Source organism: Lepidochelys kempii, chromosome 22 (assembly GCF_965140285.1).
Source record: "Lepidochelys kempii isolate rLepKem1 chromosome 22, rLepKem1.hap1, whole genome shotgun sequence".
In the NCBI taxonomy this organism is placed as follows: domain Eukaryota; kingdom Metazoa; phylum Chordata; order Testudines; family Cheloniidae; genus Lepidochelys; species Lepidochelys kempii.
This window is the reverse complement of record NC_136401.1, coordinates 10,817,365-10,823,789: the sequence shown is the minus strand read 5'-3', so window position 1 is coordinate 10,823,789 and position 6,425 is coordinate 10,817,365.

The window sequence follows — 6,425 nt, the reverse complement described above, 5'->3', positions numbered from 1 at the left end:
GCCAGATTCCCACCACTCACAAGGGGCTAGGGCAGTGATGCTCAGATTGCGGCTGGCTCTTTAATGTATCCCCTGCAGCTCTTTGCAGCCCATGATATTAAAACAGTGTGATTTAATTAGTAACCAATCAGGATACTTTTACTACATTATTAACCAATTAAGTTATCAACTTGCACTAAGTTATTAACTTATTTGCCATAGACTTATATATAAACTAAATATTTCCCCATCAGATTGTTTAAATATGAATAGTAAATGAAACAATGAATTCGCAATACTGGGGCTCTTTTGGGTAACATTGATCGCCAATTTGGCTTTTGAACCGCTGAGGTCTGAGTACCACTGCTCTATCATTAAGTATGCAGCCATGGATTTCGTTCTCTCTTACTATCCCCTAAATAAGTGGACTGATTTCCAAAGGTGCTGGACACTTGCACTTCCAGTGACATCAGTGTGATTTGTTGGCATTTAGAGCCTCTGAAAATCACTCCACTTTCATGTAGGTGTCTAAATAAGAATTTAGGGGCCTAACTTTGGGCACCCAGGTTTGCAAAGTTTGGCCATATAGGACCTTAGTCTGATCGCTCTTCCACCAGTGCAAATGGGAGAGTAACGCTACTGAAGCCAAAGGAAAAGTGGGGGTCAGAATAAGCATTATAAAGCCAGCCTGGGTCAGAAGGAGGTGGGTGTGACAGATTGGCCTCCCATTCTAGGATGTCACTTGATGTACTGGGATTTCAATGCGCCTGCCTGCTCCGCTAGCCTGGGCTCCCTCTCCCTGTTTTGCTGAATTAGGCTTTCCGGCCTCTGGCAGCACACACACACGGGTAGGTCCACACCAGCTGTAGAATCCCACAGAGTCTGCAAACAGCTCTCTATGAGATGACTCAGCTAGGAAATCACCCAGCACTCAAGTGCAGCTCCCCTCTGGAAAGTACACGCAAAATAATATTGTCTTGCGCTGCAGAGAAATCTATACAATGTAAGCTCATAAATTCGCCCCCTCCCTCAGTGTGGAGGAAGATATGCACAACTTCTTCCCCCCTCCCCCAGTTAGCACAAACTGGATTTAATAATAAACAAAAACAAGTTTATTAACTATAAAAGGCAGCTTTTAAGTGCTTATAAGGGATAGCAAACAGAACAAAGCAGATTACCAAGCAAATAAAACAAAACACACATACTAAGCTTAAGATCTTAAAGGGACTGGTTTCAAGAAATAATTTCCCACCCTAAATGTTGTTTTAGGCAAGTTGCGGAGTTTCTGTAGCTTAGAGTTCCAGTAATTTCACTTTACAGGCTAGACTTAGTCTGACTCCTGTCTTAGTCTGGACTAGCCCGTGCTTTTCCCACCGTTCAGTTCCTTTGTCTCTTCAGGTACTTTCAGCAGTCTTTCTTCTTGGGCTGGAAGGCAATGGAGAAGAGTCCTGTTTGCCTTACTCCCCAGCCTCAAATAAGATTTACATAAGGCGGGAATCTTTTGTTTCCCAGTCTTGACCGCCTCCTCCTTTTAGTGGAAAATTACTAGAAGTCCAAGATGGTGTTTAGTACCAGGTGGCAGGACCACCTGACCTAGTAGTGTGACAGCTACATCCCAGGACATCTTTCAGAAAGGAGAGAGATTAGTATCTTCAAAGTCTTATTGTTTCTTCCTAATGGCCTATCAAGGCTGATGGCCTGTTGTCTGGTGGGTGTCTCCCAAATACACACGCAGGTGTCATTGTTACATAGTCAATATACCTAATATTAGGTACAGAAATGATACAGGCATACAAATTGGATAATCACTTTCAGTAAATTATAACCTTTCTGATTATACAAAAGACCCATCTTGCATAAAATATACCTCAGTTAGGCCATACCCATATCATAAGCATATTTCCATAAAGAATCTGTGGTGTAACATCACAGAGGGATAATTATTAGTTTCTTCGGCCTCAGTTAATATCCTGAGTGAATCCTACTCAGGGAATCCTGCTCAGGGAATCCTACAAGCAGCTGGGTGACCAGATAGCAAGTGTGAAAAATCAGGACAGGGGGTGGGGGGTAATCAGAGCTCATAAAAAAAAAGCCCCAAATATTGAGATCGTCCCTATAAAATCGGGACATCTGGTCATCCTAGCTGAGAAGCAATGAAATCCGTGGCAGCTGAGACTTTGGTTCCTTGCAGGAGCCGTTCTTTTCATACAGCCATTGAGAGCTATTTGCCTGAGCCAAACGCTCTGTGTTCTCACCCTTGCTTCCTCGAAAGCCAATCTGAAGTATGTGGCACGCCGACAGGCCTGGGGCAAGTGTCTCTCTTTCATCCCCCAAGAGTCCACTCTCAAGAAAATCTTGTCTCTCAATAACTGCCTGAGAGCCCAACAAAGAGCGCTTATGTCTGGAGAGCCGTTCCTAATAGGAATCAAATGCTAATATAATAAGCCTATTCTGACAGGCTTTTTACACAGTCCCTTCTACCCACCCCCCTTCTGTCCAGGCTCAGAACCATTAAACAGTCAGCCACGTTTTTGCCTGCCTTTTAGCTCGTGTTGTTTCTTTATCAAATGCCAGCTAAGGACCCAATCCTGTGACTCAATGGCAGCTGAGCCCTCAGCACTCACAGGGTCAGACCCTCAGGCACTAGAGGGTGCATCCAAATCTGCAGCGTGGCTTTCGCAGCAGGGCCTGGTGACTGAATTGTATTCCCCTTGGGCGATTAGTCAGTCACATGTATCTAGTGACCTGCGCAGGAACAGCCTGCCATGCTACTCACAAGATAAAACCAAATAAAACATAAAACTGGAGAAAAAAATTTGGCAGTTGCCAAGCAAGTAAGTCAGTGGACTTGATATGAAGTTAGTTAATGGCCCTTTAGAGACTAATATGGGCAGTAATGAGGAGGTGAATTGGAGAACCACGAGGCAGCCTTAAAAGCTTTCGGGCTAAATCAAAGAATATGCAGCAGTCTCTTGAGGGTAACAGCAAAAGGGTTTCCCTATGGAACTACCCAGATCAAAGAGGTTGGGTAAGTGTGGCAGGGAGACAGCCTCTGCTGAGTGTTGTATGTAAGGGATTTGACTAGGTTCCTGGGTAGGAAATGAGGTACAGGACCCAAATATGCCAGAGAACCTGAATCAAAATGGGAATAGCATCTGACCCAAGACACATGGAAGTTAATGGATAGTGTCCCGTTGACTACAAGGGACTGCTCATGAGGCTAATTTATTAGGACAAAGGCAGTGTGCCTGCCACCCTGTATCCGATCAGGAGGAACACATGCCAATATCCTGGGACTGGTGAGCAATCCGGGAAAGGCGGTGCCTTCTGGGGTTACAGCATGAGACTTTGAGCCAGAAGTACTCCTGGCTCTGCCACTGACCTATTGAGCAACTGTGGGCGATTCATAACCTCTCTGTGCTTCAGTTTCCGCATCTGTAAAAAGGGGAATATAACACTGAGTGTGCAGAGAGCTCAGTGAATATTTTTGTAACATGCTTTGAGATCTTCTCGGGGAAAATATATGGAAGTGGGGAGAAAGTTCTGCATGGGTTGCAAATTCTCTGAGGAAGAAGCAGCCAGGACACTAGCGAGTGCAAAAGTGACATCCTGGTGGAATAATTCCTGTAATTGTACTAAGGCTGCCTGCCTAAAAATGCAGCTCCAAAGACCCAAGGTCAAAGATATTTCCAGTCTGAGAAACTTTGGCAGCAGGAAGAACAGCACTGCCATGAAAGGAAACAGCCCAGGATGGGAGAAGAGGTCTCAGTGTGCAGAGCCCAATCAATCACAGCTCTGGCTTGTTAGTGTTCAGCTTGAAAAAAAATTAGTCATCTCCTCCAAACCTTGCTATCAGAAAGGCAATCACACCGTGCCTGGTGCCTGCTGTCGAAAGGGCCAAGAGCTATACCTAGGTGTCTGCTGCATAGACGGGAAACCAGAATCTCATAGCCAGACGAGAGGGCTTGAAGTGTCATCGCTAGTGAATTGCGCTGATGCAGGCCCGTCAAAGATCGACCCAAACAAATCAGCTCCCTGGCTTTGTGGCACAGAATGTTCACGCTGAGCCAAAGCCACGGGCATTCCACAGGAAGGCATGCTACAAGCTGCTGAAAGTGATACAAGACAGCGCTGATAACTGCCCTGCGCTTCATGCCACACTTTCGGGGAAATCTAAGGAAAAAGTTCTCACATCTTTTTGCTCTAACAGCAGCAACCCTCCCCCCCCCCCCGATAACGGCCCTGAGAGAAGATAAGCTATTAGCAGTTCTGCCAGCTAAACAGGGCCCTTCGGTAATGTAGAGCACAAGCCCTACGCATTCAAAAGCAGCGTCCTGGAAAGCTGAGCATCTATCTGCTGTGCTGTTGGAAAAAAACCAAGAGACTCTTTGTCAGTGCACACTAGGGAGTACTGGAGCTGCAAAGTAATTGTTTAAATCACACATAATCTCTTGTGTGTGTGTGCGCAAAGGGAATGCAACATGGTGTAAAATGTTCTCAGATCAGAATTATCCATTCCCTTACACTACCGGTAGAGTTTCGCACGAGAATATGCCAGGTGCAAGGTAGCAAAGAATCAACGCTCCCTGCACCATAACTGGTATATGGTGTGGTGTGAAAGGGCGAGAGGAACTCTGGGCCAGAGCTGCAAAGATATTTAGGCACCTAAGCCCCAGTTTTAGGCACCACTCTGCAAACCACACTCAGCAGCTGCCCAACAAGGTAGGTGCCTAAACTTATTCGGTACCTAAACGTTCAGGGTAAAAAAATCCTCAATGACCTAAGTTTCTGCCTCTGATCATAAGTTGTGCTCCCTGGTTCTAGACTTCCAGACACCTGTCGCCTGCCTAAACACCAGTGCCATCCAGGAACAGGGGGAAGATAGGTTGAGGAGTGTTTACCTTGCCTGCCAAGGGGGACTGTTTCCTTGGTGATCTCTTTCTGCTTGAGGCTGTTGTTGGGGGTGCAGAGGCTGTGGGTGGGGACAGAGTATGTGTGGAGCCTTCAGGAGGAAAGGGGCTGGCTTACCTTGTGTTCTCCTCTTTCTGCCTGCCCCTATCTTGCCTGCCTGCATCAAATCCCATTCAAACTCTGGCCGCCACCAGCACCGTACTGAGCTAAGCAACGCACAGCCCCTTTGTGGATCCAGGCCTCTGAGCCTAAGGGTAAAACTCTCAATCACCTAGGTCTTATTTTCAAAAGGGACCAAGGCAGGGGTTCTCAATCTTTTTCTTTCTGAGTTCCCACCCAATTCTGTCAAGACATGGGGGTGGCTTCGACAGGCACATATGCGTGTCATGGTCAGTGTTCATCCTGGCTCAGCTTCAGCTCTGGGTGGTGGGGTTCAGGCTTCAGCTTCTGCCCTGGGCCCCAGAGAGTCTAACGCCAGCTCTGGTTTATTTTGGTGGGCCCCCTGAAACCTGCTCGCGGCCCCTAAGGGGGCCATGGGTACCCAGTTGAAAACCACAGGACTAAGGCACTTAGGAGCCTTCCACTGAAAATCAATGAGATTTAGGCTCCTACGTTACTTCAGTGCTTTTGAAAAATGTATCATAATTCTCCTCTCAGTCCAGTTTACACCTTTGAAATTCTATTGGCTTTGGTGATGTTACTCCAGATGTACAAATTAAGTGAGCTTCAAATTAGTTCCAGTGGATTTATAGGGCCTGATTCAGCACTGTACGACTCCAGTTTCATGCCAGCGTAACTTTGATAATGTCAACGACTCAAGCCCATAATGTTGTAAAATGAATATGAGACCAAAATCAGGCTCACCCTTTATGGAAAAGTCCTGTAGAAAATGATGGCTTTCCCGTGGGCTTTCTTTAACCATCCTGTAGAATTTAATTAAAAATGATAGCCCAGCTATAGAGGTGGGTAGGAGGGTTCAAAGAAAGGAGCTCATTCTCATTAATTAGGTAGGTTTTTAGAGTAATGTTTATAGAACTGTCACATGCTGGCTGGCTCTTTAAGGGGAATTTGGATCTGCCTGGCTTGTGACAGACCAGATTCCCCTGCTCCCATCCCTCCATCCCAGCTGATCTTGATCAGGTTGGGGGATCAGGTGGCTCCATTCAATTATTTGGCCCAGCTAGGGAAGAGTGGGTGATTGCCATAAAGGGATGGGAGCTCTCATTTGGGGAGGAGAGTTGTTTCATGTGACTGGCCCTGAAGCAAGAGGGTCATTGGAGAGAAGATGATTCTTGTGGCAGGCCTGGGAAAAGACCAGCCTCCCAGGTAGATGGCCTGGAGGTAAACTGGGTATATTGACCCAGCCAGGGGGAAGGACTCCTAGACAGAAGCTCTGAGGGTCAGTGGTTTGGCCAGGAAGAAAGTCTGGAGAGTCAGCAATCTGAGAGTGCAGGGTGGATGAGGAGACCAGGAGGAGTAGAAGATTTTTTGTTTGATGTTGTCCTAGGACTAGCTAACTGCTGACATAGCCTCCC